At 45.4% G+C, this 25,381-nt stretch overlaps 1 long non-coding RNA gene across 2 annotated transcripts in view; it reads left to right on the forward strand.

The window, feature by feature from the left end:
* LOC140732765 (uncharacterized) overlaps positions 1-25,381 on the forward strand; it is a 113,349-nt gene that overhangs the window by 66,287 nt on the left and 21,681 nt on the right. For both annotated transcript variants that reach the window (XR_012100131.1, XR_012100130.1), the window contains exon 3: positions 14,751-14,904. This is a non-coding gene — a long non-coding RNA (uncharacterized lncRNA). The remainder of the gene's footprint in view (positions 1-14,750; positions 14,905-25,381) is intronic.

The raw sequence follows: 25,381 nt of genomic DNA on the forward strand, positions 1-25,381 counted from the left end.
GAGGGTTCAAAGGGGGTTCAGGAAATTGATCCCAGCAATGTAAGGCTTCTCAAATGAGGAAAGTTTGGCTCTGAGCCTGTACTTGCTGGAATTTAGGGAAATAGAAGGTGGGGGAGGATCTCACTGAATCCTATTGAATGTTGAAAGGCCAAGATGGAGTGGGTGTGGAGAGGATGTTTCCTATAGTGAGGGAGCCTAGGACCAGAGGGCACAACCTCAGGGTTGTCCATTTATAACAGAGATCGGGAGGAATTTCTTCAGCCAGAAGGTGGTGAATCTGTTGAATTTATTGCCACAGGGGGCTGTGGAGGCCAGGTCACTGGGTGTACTTAAGGCAGAGGTTCATTGGTTCTTGATAAGTCAGGGCGTAAAAGATTACGGGAGGAAGGCAAGCGAATGGAGTCGAGAGGGAAATGGATCAGTCATGATCAAACGATGGAGCAGATTTGAAGAACCGAATGGCCTAATTTGTTCCTCTATCTGATGGTCTAAGTCACCTTGCTCACCACGCCCTCTCCTCATTGCTGCTGTGAGGGAGGAGGTAGCAGAGCCTGAGGACGGACACTCATCATGGACTGAACAGTAGCATAACGGGTAGCAGGTCACTATTACAGAGCCAGGGTCACCGGTTCGATTCCCAGCACCGTCTGTAAGGAGATGTATGTTCTCCCCGTCACCGCACGGGATCCGACGGGTGCTCAGGTTTCTGGTTTCCTCCCACCTTCCAAAGTCACCCAGATGAATGGGTTAATTGGTCAGACGGGTGTGATTTAGCAGAGCAGGTTCATCGGGTTGGAAGAGCCTGTTACTGTGGTTTATTTCTCTACAAATTAAAGAACAGTTTTAGAACAACTTCCTAGTGTTCATCAGATGTCCGAATGGTCCGTGAACCCATGAACACCAGCTCACTATCATCTCCCTTTTTGCACTATCTACTTTTTACACAATTCTTATTGTACTTTTTTATGTATTCCACTGCGTTGGTGCTTCAACAGAAAAAAATGTCATGTGTATCTCAGTGATAATGAACCTGATCTGATTCTGAACTTGTACAAATGTCAATGTTTATTTTGTTGTGTGTTATGTATAAGTCTGTCTGATCTACAAACTCCATTTCCCTGACATTTTTGTCTGCACCCTGCCCAGGGATATCTTCCCAAAATCAACACCTCACACTTAGCATCATGGAGTCATAGAAAGCTAAAGCACAGAAACAGGCCTGTAAACATTGAAATCAAAATCGCATCCACCACTTTTGCCAGCAGCTTGTTCCACACTCTCACCTCCCTAGGTGAAGTGATTTCCCCTCATGTTCCCCTTCAACATTTTACTTTTCACCCTTAACCCATGATCTCCAGTTGTCGTGTCACCCAATCTCAGTGGAAAAAGCCTGCTTACATTTACCCTATCTATACCCCTCATAATGTTGTATACATCTGACAAATCTCCCCTCAGTCTTTATGTTCCAAGGAATAAAGTTATAACCGACTCAATCTTTTCTTGTAACTCATGTCTCCAGTCCTGGCAACATCCTGTAAATTTTCTCTGTAAACTTTCAATCTTATTTGCATCTTTCCTGTAGGTAGGTGACCAAAACTGCACACAGTTCTCCAAATTAGGTCTCACCAACATCATACAACTTGAACATAGCAACCCATCTCCTGTGCTCACTATTATGATCGATGAAGGCCAATATGCCATATACTTTAGGACCCAATCTGCCTGCAACACACACTTTCAATGAATTATGGTTGTGCATTCCCAGGCCCCTTTGTTCCACCACACTCCTCAGTGCCCGACCATTCAATGTAAGACGTACCCTGGTTGGTCCTACCGAAATTCAACACCTCGTACTTGTCTGCATGAAATTCCATCTGCCATTTTTCATCCCATTTTTCCAGCTGGTACGGATCCCACTGCAGGCTATGATCGTCTTCCTCACTGTCCACTACAACACAAATCTTGGTGTCATCTGCAAATTTGCTGATCCAGTTTACCACATTATCATCCAGAATGTTGATACAGATGACAATCAACAACAGACACATCACCGATCCCTACAGCAGTCCACTAGTCACAGAGGAAACTATCTGTTACCAATCTCTGGCTTCTTCAATAATCCAATTTACTATCTCATCTTCAATGTCAAGTAATGGAACCGTCTTGACCAATGTCCCATGCGGGACTTTGTCAAAGGCCTTGCTGAAGTCCACGTAGATAACATCCACTCCCTTGCCTTCATCAACTTTCCTGGTAACTTCCTCGAAAAACTCTGTAAGATTGGTTAGACACGACCTACCACACACAAAGCCATCCTGACTATCCCTAATCAATCCCGTCTATTAAATACTCATATACCTGGTCCCTAAGAATACCGTCCGATAACTTTCCCACTACTGATGTCAGACTCAGCGGCCTATAATTTCCTGGTTCATTCTTACAGCCTTTCGTAAGCAGCAGAACAGCATCAGCTATTCTTCACTCATCTGGTACCTCACCTGTCATTAAGGATGATTTAACTGGGACCCCTGCAGTTTCAGCACTTGCATTCCACAGGATCCGAGGGAATACCTTGTGAGGAGTGAGCACCTCCTCTGTAATCTGTATAGGGTCCAGGACCTCACTGCTGCTTAGCCTCACTTCTTTCAACTCTGTGTCCATCTCCCAAGTTGATACAGATGTGTAAAATCAATTTCAGATCTCCCCGTTTCTTTTGGCTTCAAGCCTAGATTACCATTGTGATCTTTCAGCGGACCAATTTTGTCCTTTGCAATCCTTTTGCTCTTAACATACTGTGTCTGTAGAAGCCCTTAGGATTCTCCTGCGTCTTGGTCTGTTGGAGCAGCCTCATGCCTTCTTTTAGCCTTCCTTGTTTCTTTCTTAAGTGTTCTCTTGCATTGTCTTGAAATTCAAGTCAAGTCAAGTCAACTTTTATTGTCATTTCGACCATAACTGCTGGTACAGTACATAGTAAAAATGAGACAATGTTTTTCAGGACCATGGTTTACATGACACAGTACAAAAAACTAGACTGAACTACGTAATAAAAAAAAACACAGAGAAAGCTACACTAGACTACAGACGTACACATGACTGCGTAAAGTGCACAAAAACAGTGCAGGCATTACAATAAATAATAAACTGGACAATAGGGCAAGGTGTCAGTCCAAGCTAATGGCATAATGATCACTAGATGCAAAGTTTTCGAGTTTAACTCCAGCTGCCATTCCTTGGCCCTGTTCCCCAGGTCATCTGGAATTCCGTGTATTCTGAGATAACCCTCTTCACTGTGCACCACCTCACCAACTTTGTTGATCGGGTAAACTTATTTGAAGAGGGACACTGCACAACCCCTTCGGTACACCGTTGGTCACATTCCCATTGCAACTCTTAACCACCAAGGCCAATATTGTGTCCATTTCCTTATCTCACCCTCGATCCCACGTGTTCTCACCTTCCAGACAAGCTACAACGTGACATCTTTTCAAAGTCCCCCATAGACAACATCTGCCTTGCCATGTCAATCCTCTTGGCCACACCTTGTCCCCACCGTGTATCACTCCCACCCAATGGCTTATGTGAAGTAATGGTCTGGAGGGATCTAAATGAGGTCTCCACCATTCGTGGCCCTGCTGCCTACCTGTTGCTGTACCCAGCCCACAGCCACTCCCTCTTTGGCTCAGAGGTGCTCCCTCCCCCGATGCTCCCTCATTGGCCCTGAGGTACTTCCTTCCAGCTCCCTTAAAACCGGTCACTCTCTCCAGCTCAGATGTGCTCCCCCCACCAAACGGATGATCCTTCCCCCGTCCAGTGCTGCTGTCACCAACAAACTCACTCTCCCCATCCCAGTGGTGCCCCCTTTTCGCTCGGACACCACTGGGACCCCCCTCATCACCAGGTGCGCCATCTCCAACCCAATCTCCACCATGACCACTGATTCTGCTGTGTCACTTTAACCTCCACAGAGATTTCCGGGAACTGGACTTTAAGGAAGCTGGTTCTTGTTTTTAGCCAAGTCACCAGACACGCTGGTCAGACGGACGTAGCAGTCTGTCACATGATCCTTCTGCTCCCGCCATATCATCAGGACAGCACAGAATTGACTTCCGAGCACCTCCGAGCCAAGCTTTACGATGGACAGCGCATGTTGTGCAACAAACGTGAGGACCCCAGGCTTTGTCTGAATCGCCAATTTTCCACCAAAAGAACAGTAAAGGCTTTCTTAATAAGAGGAGTCAATTTCCGTCCTTGTGATCTTAGTGTATACTCGTCACAATTGTGACAAAGAATTGTAGTTGTTGCAACATTGGCAGGACATTCTGCAATCACAAATACTCCTGAAAATACTGAGTGAAAAACCTTCCTCTAATATCCCCCTTGAACTTCCCTCCCCTTACCTTAAAGCCATGTCCTCTTGTACTGAGCAGTGGTGCCCTGGGGAAGAGGCACTGGCTGTCCACTGTCTATTCCTCTTAATATCTTGTACACCTCTATCATGTCTCCCCTCATCCTCCTTCTCTCCAAAGAGTAAAGCCCTAGCTCCCTTAATCTCTGATCATAATCCATACTCTCTAAACCAGGCAGCATCCTGGTAAATCTCCTCTGTATCCTTTCCAATGCTTCCACATCCTTCCTATACTGAGGTGACCAGAACTTTACACAGTACTCCAAGTGTGGCCTAACTAGAGTTTTATAGAGCTGCATCATTACATCGTGTCTCTTAAACTCTATCCCTCTACATATGAAAGCTAACAACCCATAAGCTTTCTTAACTACCCTATCTACCTGTGAGGCAACTTTCAGGGATCTGTGGACATGTACCCCCAGATCCCTCTGCTCCTCCACAGTACCAAGTATCCTGCCATTGACTTTGTACTCTGCCTTGGAGTTTGTCCTTCCAAAGTGTACCACCTCACACTTCTCCAGTTTGAACTCCATCTGCCACTTCTCAGCCCACTTCTGCATCCTATCAATGTCACTCTGCAATCTTCGACAATCCTCTACACTATCTACAACACCACCAACCTTTGTGTCGTCTGCAAACTTGTCAACCCACCCTTCTACCCCCACATCCAGGTCGTTAATAAAACTCACGAAAAGTAGAGGTCCCAGAACAGATCCTTGTGGGACACCACTAGTCACAACCCTCCAATCTGAAAGTAATCCCTCCACCACGACCCTCTGCCTTCTGCAGGCAAGCCAATTCTGAATCCACCCGGCCAAACTTCCCTGGATCCCATGCCTTCTGACTTCCTGAATAAGCCTACCGTGTGGAACCTTGTCAAATGCCTTACTAAAATCCATGTAGATCACATCCACTGCACTACCCTCATCTATATGCCTGGTCACCTCCTCAAAGAACTCTATCAGGCTTGTTAGGCATGACCTGACCTTCACAAAGCCATGCTGACTGTCCCTGATCAGACCATGATTCTCTAAATGCCCATAGATCCTATCTCTAAGAATCTTTTCCAACAGCTTTCCACCCACAGACGTAAGGCTCACTGGTCTATAATTACCCGGAGTATCCCTACTACCTTTTTTGAACAAGGGGACAACATTCGCCTCCTTCCAATCCTCCAGTACCATTCCTGTAGACAATGGGGACATAAAGATCCTAGCCAGAGGCTCAGCAATCTCTTCCCTCACCTCGTGGAGCAGCCTGGGGAATATTCCGTCAGTCCCCGGGGACTTATCCATCCTAATGTATTTTAACAATTCCAGCACCTCCTCTCCCTTAATATGAACATGCTCCAGAACATCAACCTCACTCATATTGTCCTCATCGTCATCAAGTTCCCTCTCAGTGGTGAATACCGAAGAGAGGTATTCATTGAGGACCTCACTCACTTCCACAGCCTCCAGGCACATCATCCCACTTTTGTCTCTAATCGGTCCTACCTTCACTTCTGTCCTCCTTTTGTTCTTCACATAATTGAAGAATGCCTTGGGGTTTTCCTTTACCCTATTCGTGAAGGCCTTCTCATGCCCCCTTCTTGCTCTTCTCAGCCCCTTCTTAAGCTTCTTTCTTGCTACCCTATATTCCTCAATAGACCCATCTGATCCTTGCTTCCTAAACCTCATGTATGCTGCCTTCTTCTACCTGACTAGAGTTTCCACTTCACTTGTCACCCATGGTTCCTTCACCCTACCATTCTCTAGCTTCCTCACCAGGACAAATTTATCCCTAACAACCTGCAAGAGATCCTTAAACATCATCCACATGTCCATAGTACGTTTCCCTGCAAAAACATCATCCCAATTCACACCCGCAATTTCTAGCCTTATAGCCTCATAATTTGCCATTGCCCAATTAAAAATTTTCCTGTCCTCTCTGATTCTATCCTTTTCCATGATAATGCTAAAGGCCAGGGAGCGGTGATCACTTTCCCCCAGATGCTCACCCACTGAGAGATCTGTGACCTGACCTGGTTCGTTACCTCATACTAGATCTAGTATGGCATTCCCCCTAGTCGGCCTGTCAACATACTGAGACAGGAATCCATCCTGGCCACACTTAACAAATTCTGCCCCATCTAAACCCTTGAAACTAATCAAGTGCCAATCAATACTAGGGAAGTTAAAGTCACCCACGATAACAACCCTGTTATTTTTGCACCTTTCCAAATTCTGCCTCCCAATCTGCTCCTCGGTATCTCTGCTGCCACCAGGGGGCCTACAGAATACACCCAGTAGAGTAACTGCTCCCTTCCTGTTCCTGACTTCCACCCATACTGACTCAAAAAAGGATCCTGCTACATTACCCACCCTTTCTGCAGCTGTAATAGTATCCCTGACCAGTAATACCACCCTTCCTCCCCTTTCCCCCCCTCTCTATCCCTTTTAAAGCACTGAAATCCAGGAATATTGAGAATCCATTCCTGCCCTGGTGCCAGCCAAGTCTCCGTAATGGCCGCTACATCATAATTCCATGTATGTATCCAAGCTCTCAGTTCATCACCTTTGTTCCTGATGCTTCTTGCATTGAAGTACACACACTTTAGCCCTTCTACCTTACTACCTTTACACCCTTTATTCTGCTTCTCTTTCCTCAAAGAAGTGGCAGACAGAATACAATCTTGGGAAGCGTATGGACATGCACTTTGGTAGAAGTATGGACTGTTTTCTAAATGGGGAAAGAGGTGCAAAGAGACTTGGGAGTCCTTGTGCAGGATTCTCAAAAGCAGGGGATCCCCACCCCTACGATTAACCGAGGTGTCTGTGGACCCCAGGTTGGGACACCCTACCCTAAAGGTTAGCTTGGAATTTGAGTAAGTGGTAAGGAAGGCAAATATAGCATTAGCATTCGTTTTCAGAGGACAAGAATACAGCAATGGTGAGCCTTTAAAAGGCATTGGACAGACTGCACAGAGTACTACGGGCACTTACCTAAGAAAAATTGTGCTGGCATCAGAGAGGGCCGAGAGGAGGTTCTGTGAACGAAAGGGTTAACGTATGAAGAGCATTTGATGGCTCTGGGCCTGTACTCGCTGGAGTTTAGAAGAATGAGGGGAGATCCCATTGAAACCTATCGAATATTGAAAGGCTTAGATAGAGTGGATGTGGAGAGGATGTTACCAATGGTGCGGACGTCTGGGACCAGAGGGCACAACCTCAGATTGTTGATTAGTATGGGCATCAAAAGTTGTGGGAGAAGGTAGAATAGCGGAGTTCAGAAGGATAGTAAATCTGCCATGATGGAATGACAGAGTAGACTTGATCGTCTGAATGTCCTAATTCTGCTCCTGTGTCACAACATCTTTGAGGTAACTCTTAACCCCTTACTTATCTTGAACCTATCAACCTCTGCCTCAAATACACTCAGGGACCTGTGTTCGGTACACCTGTACATCTGCTTAATAATGAAAATATCTAATCAGCCAATCATGTGGCAGCAACTCAATGCAGCAAAGCATGCAGGCACGGTCAAGAGGTTCAGTTGCTGTTCAGACCAATCATTAGAAAGGGGAGGAAATGTGATCAAAGTGACTTTGACTGTGGAGTGATTGTTGGTGCCAGATGGGGTGGTTTGAGTATCTCAGAATATGTTGATCTCCTGGGATTTTCCAGCACAACAGTCTCTTATGGAGGATGATGCAGAAAAATGACCAACAAAATGCTTCCATTGAGCGGCAGTTGTTCGGGTGAAAATGCCTTGTTAATGAGGGAGATCGGAGGAGAATACCAGACTGGTTTACGCTGACAGAAAGGTGACAATAAAGAACATAAACATAATCAACATGAGAAATAGGAGCAGGAGTAGGCCATCTGGCCCATCAAGCCTGCTCCGCCATTCAATCAGATCATGGCGATCTGACCATGGACTCATCTCCTCCTACCTGCCTTCCCCCATAATCCTTAATTCCCCAACTCTACAAAAATCCATCCAACCTTATCTTAAATATATTTACTGAGGTAGCCTCCACTGCTCCATTGGGCAGAGAATTCCACAGATTCACCACTCTTTGAGAAAAGCAGTTCCTCCTCGTCTCCGTCCAAAATATACTCCCTGAATCTTGAGGCTATGTCCACTAGTTCTAATCTCAGCTACCAGTGGAAACAACTTTCTTGCCTCTGTCTTATCTATGCCTTTCATAATTTTACATGCTTCTATAAGATCTCCTCTCATTCTTCTGAATTCAAGAGAGTACTTTCCCAGGCAACTCAATCTCTCCTCGTAGTCTAACCCCCTCATGTCTGGAATCAACCTGGTGAACCTCCTCTGCACCACTTCCAAAGCCAGCATATCCTTCCTCAAGTAAGGAGACCAGAACTGCACACAGTACTCCAGGTGCGGCCTCACCAGTACCCTGTACAGTTGCAGTATAACCTCCCTGCTCTTGAATTCAATCCCTCTAGCAATAAAGGCCAACATCCCATTTTCCTCCTTGATGGCCTGCTGTACCTGCAAACCAACCTTTTGTGATTCATGCACAAGCACAGCTCAGCAGCATGCTGCAATTTGCTCTTTCATTTTTCCTTCCAAAGTGGATGACCTCACATTTACCAACATCGTACTCCATCTGCCAGACCCTTGCCCACTCACTTAATCTATATCTATATCTGTATCTATCTATCTCTATCTATCCATCTATATCTATCTATATATATATATACATCCTTCTGCAGACTCTCACAGAAAAGTCCACTCTTTACCTTCTGCCAGTCAGCCAATCTTCCATCCATGCTAGTACCTTTCCTGTAAAACCATGGGTTCTTATCCGGTTAAGCAGCCTCATGAGTGGGACCTTGTCAAAGACCTTCTGGAAATCCAAATAAGAAACATCCACTGACTCATCCTTGTCTGTCCTGTCTGTAATTTCCTTATCAAATCCCATCAGATTTGTCAGGAAAGATATCTCCTGAAGGAAACCATGTTGACTATGGCCTGTTTTATCATCTGGCTGTCAGTACTCCAGAACATTATCATCAATAAACCTCATCCTCCAATATCATCTGAACCATTGAGGTCAGACTAACTGAGCAATCATTACTTGTCCCTCCATAATCCATTGAGCCAGCTCCTTCAGAACCCTAAGTGTCCATCTTGTGCAGGTGACTTATCTACCTTCAGCTGCCCAAGCACCTTCTGTGTAATAGTAATAACACTCACTTCTGCCCTGACACTCTCCAAGTTCTGACAAACTGCTGCTGTCTTCCACAGTGAAGACAGATGCAAAATACTTCGACTACACCCAACAATCACCCCCCACCCTCCCCCCCCCCCCGTTATTACCTCTCCAGTATATTATTCCAGCAGTCCGATATCCACTCTTGCCTCTAGAGGAGAGGGTGGGAGGATGGGATTGAGAAATATCACTCCTGACTGAATGGAGCAGTGATCTCAATGGGCCGAATGGTCTCATTCTGCTCCTGCATTGTCCAAAAGTTCCCTTCAACCTCCAGGTGGAGAATGGGAAGCCTCACCTGGAATTACCGTCTGCACATCAGCACTCGTAGTGGTGTCTCACACCTTACCTCCGTCCATCCCAGCAGACACGGGCTTCCGAGACATTGCCTGAGGTGGGTAGACAACCCGTCTCCCACATTCCCCTGTCTGGGCCGGGCCACACCACAGCTGTAAAACACGACCGGTCTGTCTCAGGAGTGAGCTGCTCTCGGTAGATCCACGTTCTCCGGTGGTTGGACGGGTCTTTTGGGGAGGGTTTGTGAACTCAGGACATCGGGAGCAGGAAGAACGTCTATCCCACACGGCTTGTCTCCCAGGATCGGTGAAAAGGAGTCACACATCACAGAGACAGGCCCTTCGGCCCATCTGGTTCCTGTCAGCCCGGATGCTCATCAGAGCCAGTCCCACTTGCATGCATTTATCCCAAAACCCTTCCTATCCATGTACCTCTCTGAGAGGCTTTTACATATTGTTACTGTACCTGCTTCAGGCTGCTCATTCCATGTACGGACCACCCTCTCGTTGAAAATGATGTCCCTCAGGTTCCCATTAAATCTCTCACCTCAAGCTCGTTCCCTCTGGTACTGCATTCCATCACCTTGGGTGAAAGACTGTGCATTCACCCCATCCATCCTCTTCATGATTTTATACCCCTCTGTAAGGTCACCCCTCAGCCTCATAAACTCCAATGAACAACGTTCCAACCTGTTGTCTCGATTGAACGAGAAGGAGAGGTTGGACAAACTGGATTTGTTTTCTCTGGAGCTGCGGAATCTGACGGGAGATCTGATAGTGATGAGATGATGAGAGGCAGAGAGAGCAGACAGCCGGTGTCCTTCCCCAGTCTAACACTAGAGGGCACTCTTTGCCCATACGTTATTTTCACCAGACAATTGATACAAGAGCGTACAATCATCACAGCGATATTTAATTCTGCGCTTTGTGCTCCCGAAGTACAAATCCAAGTAAATATAATAAAAATTTGAAATTATAAATCATAATTAGAAAATAGAAAAGGGAAAGTAAGGTAGTGCAAGTCAGGTCCGGATATTTGGAAGGCACGGCCCAGATGTTGGTCAGGATCTGTTCAGCAGTCTTATCATAGTTGGAAAGAAGCTGTTCCCATATCTGGCCGTACGAGTCTTCATGCTCCTGAACCTTCTCCCGGAGGGAAGAGGGACAAAAAGTGTGTTGGCTGGGTGGGTCCTGTCCATGATTATCCTGGCAGCACTGCTCCGACAGCGTGCGGTGTAAAGTGAGTCCAAGGATGGAAGATTGGTTTGTGTGATGTGCTGGGCTATGTTCACGCTCTTCTGCGGCTTCTTCCGGTCTTGGACAGGACAGCTTCCACACCAGGTTGTGATGCACCCTAGAAGAATGCTTTCTACAGTGCACCTATAAAAATTAGTGAGGGTTTTAGGGGACAGGCCAAATTTCTTCAGCTTTCTCAGGAAGTAAAGGCACTGGTGGGCCTTCTTGGCAGTGGACTCTGCTTGGTTAGACCAAATCAGGTCATTTGTGATATTCACCCCGAGGAACTTAAAGCTTTTGACCTGTTCCACCTGCGCACCACCGATGTAGATGGGGTCGTGTGGTCCGCTACTCCTTTTGAAGTCAACAACCAATTCCTTTGTCTTGCTGACATTGAGGGATAGGTTATTGTCTTCGCACCATGCCACCAGGTTCTTAATTTTCTCTCTGTACTCAGACTCATCATTACCCAAGATACGGCCTACAATTGCGGTGTCATCAGCAAACTTATATATTGAGTTCGATGGAAACTTGGCTACACAATCGTGGGTGTACAGTGAGTACAGCAGGGGGCTGAGTAAATAGCCTTGTGGGGCACCGGTGCTCAGAGTGATTGTAGAGGAGAGCTTGTCCCCTATTTTTACAGCCTGGGTCCTGTCTGTGAGGAAGTTGAAGATCCAGCTGCAGATCTGAGTGCTGAGACCCAGGTTCCGGAGCTTAGGAATCAGTTTATTTGGAATGATGGTATTAAAGGCAGAACTGTAGTCAATATAAATGAGCCTTACATATGCATCTTTATTCTCCAGGTGTTCTAAGGAGGAATGTAGTGCCAGGGAGATGGCATCTGCCATTGAACTGTTGCTCCGGTAGGCGAATTGCAAAGCATCGAGGTTGACCGTTAGGTTATGGTTGATGAGTGCCATAACCAATCGCTCCAAGCACTTCATAGCAATTGATGTCAGAGCCACAGGTGAATAGTCATTCAGGCATGTCACCTTGCTTTTCTTCGGCACCGGGATTATCGTTGCCTTCTTAAAACACGAGGCGATCTTAGACTGAAGCAGGGAGCAGTTGAAGATGTCAGCAAACACTCCAGCTCGCTCGCTTGCACAGGCCCAGAGAACTCGTCCCGGGACGCCATCTGGGCCCGTAAATAATTATGTATAATTATATTTATGTAATTTATACATAAATTGGTATATTGAAGAATAACGACATTGGAAATTGTAGAGAGCAGTGGCTGCCCAGAGTGTGCTGCCAAGGGAGTTGGTGGAGGCAGATACAATACAGGCAGTTCAGATACTCTTAGACAGACACACATCAATTTCTGGAGAATATATTGAACAGAGAAAAACGACAGCACAATACAGGCCTTTTGGCCCACAATGCTGTTCTGAACATGGACTCACTTTAGAAATTACCTAGGGTTACCCATAGCCCTCTATTTTCCTAAGCACCATGTACCTGTCCAGGAGTCTCTTAAAAGACCCTATCGTATCCGCCTCCACCACCATTGCCAGCAGCCCATTCCACGCACTCACCACTCTGGCAAAAAACTTACCCCTGATATCTCCTCTGTACCTACCTCCAAGCACCTTAAATCTATAAGAATATAAGAACATGAGAAATAGGAGCAGGAGTAGGCCATCTGGCCCATGGAGCCTGCTCCACCATTCAATAAGATCATGGCTGATCTGTCCCCAAACTCATCTCCAACTACCTGCCTTTCCCCCAATAACCCTTAATTCACTTTCTCAGAAAAAACTTATCTAACTGTTTCTTAAATATATTTGGTGAGGAAGCCTCAACTGCTTCCCTGGGCAGAGAATTCCACAGATTCACCACTCTCTGGGAAAAACAGTTCCTCCTCATCTCCATTCTAAATCTTCTAACCAATCCACTATCCATGCCAATACACTTCCGCTGACTCCATGCATCCGTATCTTATATACAATTCTCTTGTGTGACAGCTTATCGAACACCTTCTGGAAATCCAAGTATACGACATCCACCTGTTCCCCTCTATCCACTGCACTCATTATGTCCTCAAAGAACTCCAGTAAGTTTGTCAAACAGGACCTGCCCTTTCTGAATCCATGCTGCATCTCTCTATCGCAACCACCCCTTTCTAAATGTTTCACTATTTCTTTGTTAATGACAGCTTCAAGCATTTTCCCGACTACAGATGTTAAGAAAACTGGCCGATAGTTGCCCGTCTTTTGCCTATATCCTTTTTTAAAAAGTGGCGTGACATTTGCTGTCTTCCGATCCGCTGGGACCTGCCCAGAGTCCAGAGAATTTTGATAAATGATTACCCACGCGTCTACTATAACCTCCGCCAATTCCTTCAGCACCCTGGGATGCATCCCATCAGGACCATAATAGTCGTTCAATGCCTCAGCCATTTCCTTATCACCCAATATCAATTTCCCCTTCTTGACTTCCAAGGGACCTAGTTGACTTTAGACACCCTCTTCAGCTTTATAATTTATAAAAACTTGTGCTATCTGTTTTTATATTTGGTGCTAATTTACTTTCATACTCTATCTTCCCTTTCCTTATTTCTTGATTAGTTGTTTCTGTTGCTTTTTAAAGTTTTCCCAATTCTCCAGTCTCCCACTACTCTATGTGAGTTTGTACAAATTAGCTTTTAATTTGATACTATGTTTTAGATAGAAGAATAGACAACCTACAACACAATACAGGCACTTTGGCCCACAAAGTTGAGTCGAACATGTCCCCACCTTAGTAATTACTAGGGTTACCCATAGCCCTCTATTTTTCTAAGCTCCATGTACCTATCCAAAAGTCTCTTAAAAGACCCTATCGTATCTGCCTCCACAACCTTTGCCAGCAGCCCATTCCACGAACTCACCACTCTCTGGTAAAAAACTTACCCCTGACGTCTCCTCTGTACCTACTCTGAAACACCTTAAACCTGTGCCCGCATGTGGCAGCCATTTCAGCCCTGGGAAAAAGCCTTTGACTATCCACATGATCAATGCCTCTCATCATCTCATAGACCTCTATCAGGTCACCTCTCATCCTCCATCGCTCCAAGGAGAAAAGACCGAGTTCACTCAACCTATTCTCATAAGGCATGCACCCCAATCCAGGCAACATCTATGTAAATCTCCTCTGCACCCTTTCTATGGTTTCCACATCCTTACTGCAGTGAGACGACCAGAACTGAGCACAGTCCTCCAAGTGGGGTCTGACCAGGGTCCTGACCAGCTGAAACATTACCTCGCACCTCCTAAACTCAATTCCACGATTGATGAAGGCTAATACACCGTACGCCTTCTTAACCACAGTGTCAACCTGCGCAGCTGCTTTGAGTGTCCTATGGACTCGGACCCCAAGATCCCTCTGATCCTCCACACTACCAAGAGCCTTACCGTTAATACTATATTCACCATCTACTAAAATGAACCACTTCACAATTATCTGGGTTGAACTCCACCTGCCACTTCTCAGCCCAGTTTTGCATCCTATCAATGTCCCGCTGTAACCTCTGACAGCCCTCCACACTATCCACAACAGCTCCATCAGCAAACTTACTAACTCATCCCTCCACTTCCTCTTCCAGGTCATTTATAAAAATCATGAAGATTAAGGGTCCCAGAACAGACCCCTGAGGCACACCACTGGTCACCGACCTACATGCAGAATACAACCACTCTTTGCCTTCTGTGGGCAAGCCAGTTCTGGATCCACAAAACAATGTTTTTTACCAGAGAGTGGTGAGTGTGTGGAATGGGCTGCTGGCAAAGGTGGTGGAGGCGGATACGATAGGGTCTTTTAAGAGACTTTTGGATAAGTACATGGAGCTTAGAAAACTAGAGGGCTATGGGTAACTGTAGTAATTACTAAGGTGGGGACATGTTCGACTCAACTTTGTGGACCAAAGTGCCTGTATTGTGTTGGTAGGTTTTCTATGATTGATAAGGTACCCCATGCCTCGTGACTTTCTCAATAAGCCTTGCATGGGGTACTTTATCAAATGTCTTGCTGAAATCCATATACACTACATCTACTGCTCTACCTTCATCAATGTGTTCAGTCACATCCTCCAAAAATTCATTCAGGCTCGTAAGGCACAACCTACCCTTGAAAAAGCCATGCTGACTATTCCTAATCATATTATACCACTCCAAATGTTCATAAATCCTGCCTCTCAGGATCTTCTCCATCGACTTACCAACCACTGAGGTAAGACTCACTGGTCTATAATTTCCTGGGCTATCTCTACTTCCTTTCTTGAACAAAGGAACAACATCCTCAACCCTCCAATCCTCCGGAACCTCTTCTGTCCCCATTGATGATGCAAAGGTCATCGCCACAGGCTCAGCAATCTCCTCCCTCACCCACACAGTAGCCTGGGGTACATCTCACCCACTCCCGGCGACTTATCCAACTTGATGTTTTCCAAAAGCTCCAGCACATCCTCTTTCTTAATATCTACATGCACAAGCTTTTCAGTCTGCTGCAAGTCATCCCTACAATCACCAAGATCCTTTTCCATCGTGAATACTGAAGTAAAGTATTCATTAAGTACCTCTGTTATTTCCTCCAATTTTTTTAGTTATGTGCAATCGTGAACAATAGCCAGATCAGAAATGCTGATGAAGTCGACTAGTTCCCAAAGAGAACTCTGATAGGCCAGTAAGACGGTTCACGCTGCTCAGCGATAGAACATTAAAAAATCATATGTACAATTAAGAAACAGTAAAAAATAGTAGAAATACTGGAGTCCTGATGAATGTGATGAGGTCTGCTGGAGAGAGACATGTATACATGTGCTATCCTCCATAATTCAGAGAGATTGAAGGATAAGGTTACAGGGTGACAAAACGTGACAGGAGCACTTGGAACTAAAAACTACTCCCTACTGGGAGAAAACAGTTCCATACACACATTCCCACTTGATTGGTCCTATTCTTTCATGTCTTATCTTCTCGCTCTTCTCATACTTGTAGAATGCCTTGGGGTTTTCCTTTATCCTGTCTGCCAAGGCCTTCTCATGGCCCCTTCTGACTCTCCTAATTTCCTTCACAAGCTCCTTCCTGTTAGCCTTATAATCTTCTAGATCGCTAACATTACCCAGCTCTTTGAATCTTTTGTAAGCTTTTCTTTTTGACTAGATTTAATACAGCCTTTGTACACGACGGTTGCTGTACCCAACCAAAACTTCCTTGTCTCACTGGAACGTAGCTACGCAGAACTCCACAAACATATCCCCTGAACATTTGCCGCATTTCTTCTGTACTTTTCCCTGAGAACATCTGTTTCTAATTGAAGCTTCCAGTGTCCTGCCTGATAGCCTCATAATTCCCCTTAATCCAATGAAATGCTTTTCTAACTTGTCTGTTCCTATCCCTCTCCAGTGCTGTTGTAAAGGAGATAGAATTATGATCACTATCTCCAAAATGCTCTCTCACTGAGAGATCTGACATCTGACCAGGTTCATTTCCCAATACCAGATCAAGTACAGCCTCTCCTCTTTCCGGCTTAACTGCATATAGTGTCAAGAAACCTTCCTGAACACATCTAACAAACTCCACCCCATCTAAAGCCCTCGCTCTAGGGAAATGCCAATTGATATTTGATAAATTAAATTCTCCCATCATGACATCAACTGGAGACGTCCAGTACCATATTCCAGCAGACAGATATCCACTCTTTCCTCTCGAGGAGAAGGTGGGAGGATGGAATTGAGAAGTATAACTCCTGACTGAATGGAGCAGTAGAGTCAATGGGCCAAATGGCCTCATTCTGCTCCTACATCCTCCAGAAGCTCTCTTCAACCTCCAGGTAGGGAATGGGAAGCCTCACCTGGAATTTCCGTCTGTACATTGCACTCGTAGTGGTGTCCAGCACCTTACCTCCGTCCATCCCTGCAGACATCTCATCCCAGTGATGAGATTATGAGAGGCACAGTGAGCAGACAACCGGTGTCCTTCCCCCAGTCTAACACTAGAGGGCACACTTTCCACATAAATTGGTATATTGAAGAATAACGACATTGGAAATTGTAGAGAGCAGTGGCTGCCCAGAGTGTGCTGTCAAGGGAGTTGGTGGAGGCAGATACAATACAGGCAGTTCAGGTGCTCTTAGACAGACACACATCAATTTGTAGAGAATATATTGAACATAGAAAAACGACAGCACAATACAGGCTTTAGGCCCACAATGCTGTAACAAACATGCACTTACCTTAGAAATTAACCAGGGTTTCCATAGCTCTCTATTTTCCGAAGCTCCATGTACCTATCCAGGAGTCTCTTAAAAGACCCTATCGTATCCGCCTCCACCACCATTGCCAGCAGCCCATTCCACACACTCACCACTGTCTGCGTAAAAATCTTACCCCTGACATCTCCACTGTACCTACTTCCAAACACCCTAAAACTGTGGCTTCTCGTGATTGTCATTTCAGCCCTGGGAAAAAGCCTCTGACGATCCACACGATCAATGCCTCTCATCATCTTATACACCTCCAGCAGGCCACCTCTCATCCTCCATCGCTCCAAGGAGAAAAGGCCAGGTTTACTTAAGCTATTCTCATAAGGCATGCTCCCCAATCCAGGCAACATCCTTGTAAATCTCCTCTGCACACTTTCTATAGTTTACACATATTTCCTGTAGTGAAGTGACCAGAAATGGACACAGTACATCAAGTGTGGCCTAACCAGAGTTTTATACAGCTGCATCATTGCATCACGACTCTTAAATTCTATCCTTCGACTTCTGAAAGCTAACACCCCATAAGCTTTCTTAACTACCCTATCTACCTCTGAGGCAACTTTCAGGGATCTGTGGACATGTTCCCCTAGATCCCTCTGCTCCTCCACACTACCAAGTATCCTGCCATTTACTTTGTACTCTGCCTTGGAGTTTGTCCTTCCAAAGTGTACCACCTCACACTTCTCCGGGTTGAACTCCATCTGCCACTTCTGAGCCCACTTCTGCATCCTATCAATGTCTCTCTGCAATCTTCGTCAATCCTCTACACTATCTACAACACCAACAAACTTTGTGTCATCTGCAAACTTGCCAACTCACCCTTCTACCCCCACATCCAGATCGTTAATAAAAATCATGAAAAGTAGAGGTCCCAGAACAGAGCCTTCTGGGACACCACTAGTCACAACCCTCCAATCTGAAAATACTCCTTCCACCACGACCCTCTGCCTTCTGCAGGCAAGCCAATTCTGAATCCACCTGGCCAAACATCCCTGGATCCCATGCCTTCTGACTTTCTGAATAAGCCTACCATGTGGAACCTTGTCAAAAGCCTTACTAAAATCCATGTAGATCACATCCACTGCACTACCCTCATCTATATGCCTGGTCACATCCTGAAAGAACTCTATCAGGCTTGTTAGACACGATCTGCCCTTCACAAAGCCATGCTGGCTGTCCCTCATCAGAACATGATTCTCTAAATGCCCATAGATCCTATCTCTAAGGATCTTTTCCAACAGCTTTTCCACCACAGACGTAAGGCTCACTGGTCTATAATTACCTGGACTATCCCTACTACCTTTCTTGAACAAGGGGACAACATTCGCCTCTCTCCAATCTTCCGGTACCATTCCCATGGACAACGAGGACAAAAAGATCCTAGCCAGAGGCTCAGCAATCTCTTCCCTCGCCTCGTGGAGCAGCCTGGGGAATATTCCGTCAGGCCCCGGGGACTTATCCGTCCTAATGTATTTTAACAACTCCAACAGCTCCTCTCCCTTAATATCAACATGCTCCGGAACATCAACCTCAATCATATTGTCCTCACCGTCATCAAGTTCCCTCTCGTTGGTGAATACCGAAGAGAAGTATTCATTGAGGACCTCGCTCACTTCCTGTGCCTCCAGGCACATCTTCCCACCTTTATCTGTAATTGGTCCTACCTTCACTTCTGTCATCCTTTTGTTCTTCACATAATTGAAGAATGCCTTGGGGTTTTCCTTTACCCTACTCGCCACGACCTTCTCATACCCCCTTCTTGCTCTTCTCAGCCCCTTCTTAAGCTTTCTTGCTACCCTGTATTCCTCAATAGACTCATCTGATCCTTGCTTCCTAAACCTCATGTATGCTGCCTTCTTCCACCTGACTAGAGTTTCCACCTCCCTTGTCACCCATGGTTCCTTCATCCTACCATTCTCTATCTTCCTCACTGGGACAAATTTATCCCTAACATCCTGCAAGAGATCCCTAAACATCGACTACATGTCCATAGTACAGTTCCCTGCAAAAACATCATCCCAATTCACACCCGCAAGTTCTAGCCTTATAGCCTCATAATTTTCCCTTCCCCATTTAAACATTTTCCTGTCCTCTCTGATTCTATCCTTTTCCATGATAATGCTAAAGACCAGGGAACAGTGATCACTGTCCCCCAGATGCTCACCCACTGAGAGATCTGTGACCTGACCCGGCTCGTTACCTAATACTGGATCTAGTATGGCATTCCCCCTAGTCGTCCTGTCAACATACTGTGTTTGTCCCTTGCAATCCTTTTGCTCTTAACGTATCTGTAAAATCCCTTAGGATTCTCCTTCACCTTGTCTGCTCGAGCAACCTCACGCCTTCTTTTAGCCCTCCTGATGTTCTCCTGCATTTCCTGTACTCCATAACTACCTCATTTGTTCCTGCCTGTAATCAACCTCCTATCTTTCTTACTCAGGGCCTCAATATCTCTTGTAAAAATGAAGGTTCCCTAAAGCTGCTGTCTTTATCTTGTGTTCAGACAGGCACATCTAAACTCTGTTCTATCTCTCAGACTCTAACATCCAATCTCCATCCTATCCAGCCTTTCTACAGTATAAGAGTCCCAGCCAATCTTTGGAAAGTTAATAATCACCTGCTATCACAACCTTATTTTTCTTGCAGTTGTCTCTCTACAAATTTGCTCCATGATCCCATTAACCTAGGCATCCCTTTCTTGTTCCGCAGTTCCATACATACAGCATCAGTAGACAAGTCCCCCAGTCTGTCCTGTCTGAGCACTGCCATGACATTTTCCCTCACTAATAATGCTACCCCTCCCACTTTAGTCCCTCTGTAAACAACAAAACACTGGAGCATTGAGCTGCCAGTCCTGCCCCCCTTATACCAACGGCTAATGGCTACATTGACATAATTCCACGTGTTGATCCATGCTCTCTGTTCATCCGCCTTTCCTATGATATGATATTCCTTACAGTGAAATAGATGAAACTCAATATTACTCCCAAGATGCTCAGTCTTTCAATTCCTGTCTTTGTATTTCGGCTTAACATCTCTCCCCACAACCACTCCAATATCTGTTCTAGTGTTCTGGTTACCAGCCTCCATTATTGAATGTATACCGGGGGGAAAACATTTAGTACAATTTGCATATTATCGGCCAGCTTACCTTCATATTTCATCTTCCCCACACCCTTGCTACCCTTCCCACTTTAGTCCCTCTGCAATCATCCAGAATCAGTTTTGGATCTCTGGTGCCACCAGACCAGAGGGTGGTGAGGTGGTGAATTGAATTGACTTTATTTCTTACACCCTTCACATACGTGAGGAGTAAAAATCTTTACATTACATTTCTGTCTAAATGTGCAATGTGCATTTATAGTCATTTGTAATAAATAGTCTGTATAACAGGACAGAAATACAATGGTGTCAGTGTGAATTAATCAGTCTGATGGCCTGGTGGAAGAAGCTGTCCCGGAGCCTGTTGGTCCTGGCTTTTATGCTGCGGGACCACTTCCCAGATGGTAGCAGCTGGAACAGTTTGTAGTTGTGGTGACTTGGGTCTGCAATGATCCTTTGGGCCCTTATTACACATCTGTCACTGAAACAGTGGGAAGTTCACATTTACAGATGTACTGGGCTGCCCGCACCACTCTCTGCAGAGACCTGCGATTGAGGGAGGTACAATTCCCATACCAGGCAGTGATGCAGCCCGTCAGGATGCTCTCAATTGTGCCCCTGTTGCATGTTCTTAGGACTTGGAGGCCCATACCGAACTTCTTCAACCGTCTGAGGTGAAAGAGGTGCTGTTGTGCATTTTTCACCACACGGCCGATATGTACAGACCACGTGAGATCATCGTTGATGTGTATGGCAAGGAACTTAAACACCAAGTTTAAATATTGCAAGTATCGCACGTGGAGTATTGTGCAGGCAAGGCAACAGCAGCCCTTCCAGGGCCAATGCTCTTTCCACTACCCCTCGTTCTCAGGGAAGATGCCCGACAGACGGGGGTAGGACCAGTAACCACATAGCCAATGAGTACTCTTCAGCAGACCGGCAGGACTGAAGTTTGTTAGTTCCATATATACACCTTTACTGCTCCCAGATAGCGACCTTCAAGTTGCAGTGATACGTAACCTGGTCAATACCGAACTTTTGAATCTCCTCTCAATCACTGACGAACCATCAGTGTATTTATTTTTCTCGATATTTATCATGTGTAACCCTCAGGTTGGGCTGGCGGTGTTAGTCTAGGGAAGACAGTCTCCGGCTCCAGCAGATGTGTGAAACCTGAGGTGTAAAACCTCTTGTTTGTGTGGATCTGTGTGATCTGTTCCCCCGTTACAAATCAGTACCACAAAATAACAGAGTTCACCATGTGCAGTTAAATGATTTAGCTCTTTAATTCTTGATTTGACTAAAGGGTTAGTAAAGTAAAACAAAAAGAAAAGGGCCCATTTTAATGAAACAGTCCAATGTGCACAAGTTGGAGCTCACAGTTTCCTCCCGCTGCTCCTCCATCGATTTCCCCGGGCTCCGTTGACTCCTGGCTCCACTCCAAGTCCACTCTGTCCTGCTGTCTACGACCTTTCCTTTCTGGCGTCTTCTCTCTTCATCTCTCGTCAAACAAAAGACCCAGACACCTCGTTCTCAGGCACAGAACAAGAAAAAACTCTCCCTTCATTGGACGGTACACATTCCAAATCCCCCGTTATCTCTGTCTCCTAAACAGATATACTGTTTTGGATACTGTTGGGGCAGATGTCTTATCAGGGGAAGGCAGCAGCAGCCGAGTTCATGGCACCATGAGTGGCTCTGTGGCACAGGAGGGAAGGAAAAGGAATGGGAGAGCTATAGTGATAGGGGATTCGATTGTAAGGGGAATAGATAGGCGTTTCTGCGGCCGCAAACGAGACGCCGGGATGGTATGTTGCCTCCCTGGTGCAAGGGTCAAGGATGTCTCTGAGCGGCTGCAGGACATTCTGGAATGGGTGGGTGAACAGCCAGTGGTCGTGGGATGAGGTCCTACAAGGTGAATTTAGGGAGTTTGGAGATAAACTAAAAAGTAGGACCATAAAGGTAATAATCTCTGGATTACTACCAGCGGCACGTGCTAGTCAGAGTAGAAATAGGAGGATATTTCAGATGAATACGTGGCTTGAAAAATGGTGCAAAAGGGAGGGGTTCAAATTTCTGGGGATTGCAACCAGTTCTAGGGGAGGTGGGACCGGTATAAACAGGACGGTCTGCACCTGGGCTGGACTGGAACCAATGTCCTAGGAGGAGTGTTTGCTACTGCTGTTCAGGAGGATTTAAACTAATATGGCAGGGGGATGGGAACAAGTGCAGAGAGACAGAGGGGTGTAAAATGAGGGTAGAAGCAAAAAGTAGTAAGGTGAAAAGTAAAATTGGCAGGCAGGCAAATCTAGGGCAAAAAGCAAAAAGAGCCACTTTTCAACATAATTGTATAAGGGCTAAGAGTGTTGTAAAAACGAGCCTGAAGGCTTTGTGTGTCAATGCGAGGAGCATTCGTAACAAGGTGGATGAATTGAATGTGCAGATAGTTATTAATGAATATGATATAGTTGGGATCACAGAGATATGGCTCCAGGGTGACCAAGGATGGGAGCTCAACATCCAGGGATATTCAATATTCAGGAGGGATAGACAGAAAAGAAAAGGAGGTGGGGTAGCATTGGTGGTTAGAGAGGAGATTAACACAATAGAAAGGAAGGACCTTAGCCTGGAGGATGTGGAATCGATATGGGTAGAGCTGCATAACACTAAGGGGCAGAAAACGCTGGTGGGAGTTGTGTACAGGCCACCTAACAGTAGTAGTGAGGTTGGGGATGGCATTAAACAGGAAATTAGAAATGCGTGCAATAAAGGAACAGTAGTTATAATGGGTGACTTCAATCTACACATAGATTGGGTGAACCAAATTGGTAAGGGTGCTGAGGAAGAGGATTTCTTGGAATGTATGTGGGATGGTTTTCTGAAACAACGTGTCAAGGAATCAACTAGAGAGCAGGCCATTCTAGATTGGGTATTGAGCAATGAGGAAGGGTTAGTTAGCAATCTTGTCGTGCAGGGCACCTTGGGTAAGAGTGACCATAATATGGTGGAATTCTTCATTAAGATGGAGAGTGACATAGTAAATTCAGAAACAAAGGTCCTGAACTTAAAGAAGGGAAACTTTGAAGGTATGAGACGTGAATTAGCTAAGATAGACTGGCAAATGATACTTAAAGGGTTGACGGTGGATATGCAATGGCAAGCATTTAAAGATCGCAAAAGAATAAACCAGGGAAGGTAGTGCACCCGTGGCTGACAAGGGAAATTAGGGATAGTATCAAGTCCAAAGAAGAAACATATAAATTAGCAAAAAAAAGTGGCACACCTGAGGACTGGGAGAAATTGAGAGACACAAGGGCTTAATTAGGAAAGGGAAGAAAGATTATGAGCGAAAGCTGACAGGGAACATAAATCTAACTGTAAAAGCTTTTATAGATATGTGAAAAGAAAAAGATTGGTCAAGACAAATGTAGGTCCCTTACAAACAGGAACAGGTGAATTGATCATAGGGAACAAAGATATGGCAGACCAATTGAATAACTACTTTGGTTCTTTCTTCACTAAGGAGGACATAAATAATCTTCTGGAAATAGTAAGGGACCGAGGGTCTAGTGAGATGGAGGAACTGAGGGAAATACATGTTGGTAGGGAAGTGGTATTAGGTAAATTGAAGGGATTAAAAGCAGATAAATCCCCAGGGCCAGATGGTCTGCATCCCAGAGTGCTTAAGGAAGTAGCCCAAGAAATAGTGGATACATTAGTGATAATTTTTCAAAACTCCTTAGATTCTGGATTAGTTCCTGAGGGTTGGAGGGTGGCTAATGTAACCCCACTTTTTAAAAAAGGAGGGAGAGAAAAACCGGAGAATTATAGACAGGTGAGTGTGACATCGGTGGTGGGGAAAATGCTAGAGTCGGTTATCAAAGATGTGATAACAGCATATTTGGAAAGAGGTGAAATCATCGGACAAAGTCAGCACGGATTTGTGAAAGGAAAATCATCTCTGACGAATCTTATAGAATTTTTTGAAGATGTAACTAGTAGAGTGGATAGGGGAGAGCCAGTGGATGTGGTATATTTAGATTTTCAAAAGGCTTTTGACTAGGTCCCACTCAGGAGATTAGTGTGCAAACTTAAAGCACTTGGTATTGGGGGTATGGTATTGATGTGAATAGAGAATTGGTTGGCAGACAGGAAGCAAAGAGTGGGAGTAAACGGGATCTTTTCAGAATGGCAGGCAGTGACTAGTGGGGTACCGCAAGGCTCAGTGCTGGGACCCCAGTTGTTTACAATATATATTAATGATTTAGACAAGGGAATTAAATGCAGCATCTCCAAGTTTGCAGATGACAGGAAGCTGGGTGGCGGCGTTAGCTGTGAGGAGGATGCTAAGAGGATGCAGGGTGACTTGGATAGGTTAGGTGAGTGGGCAAATTCATGGCAGATGCAATTTAATGTGGATAAATGTGAGGTTATCCACTTTGGTTGCAAGAACAGGAAAACAGATTATTATCTGAATTATGGCCGATTAGTAAAAGGGGAGGTGCAACGAGACCTGGGTGTCATTGTACACCAGTCATTGAAGGTGGGCATGCAGGTACAGCAGGCGGTGAAAAAGGCAAATGGTATGTTGGCATTCATAGCAAAAGGATTTGAGTACAGGAGCAGGGAGGTTCTACTGCAGTTGTACAAGGTCTTGGTGAGACCGCACCTAGAGTTTTGTCCCTTAATCTGAGGAAAGACATTCTTGCCATAGAGGGAGTACAAAGAAGGTTCACCAGATTGATTTCTGGGATGTCAGGACTTTCATATGAAGAAAGACTGGATCGACTAGGCTTATACTCACTAGAATTTAGAAGATTGAGGGGGGATCTTATTGAAACGTATAAAATTCTAAAGGGATTGGACAGGCTA

The sequence above is a fragment of the Hemitrygon akajei genome, chromosome 1, assembly GCF_048418815.1.
Source record: "Hemitrygon akajei chromosome 1, sHemAka1.3, whole genome shotgun sequence".
Classification (NCBI taxonomy): domain Eukaryota; kingdom Metazoa; phylum Chordata; class Chondrichthyes; order Myliobatiformes; family Dasyatidae; genus Hemitrygon; species Hemitrygon akajei.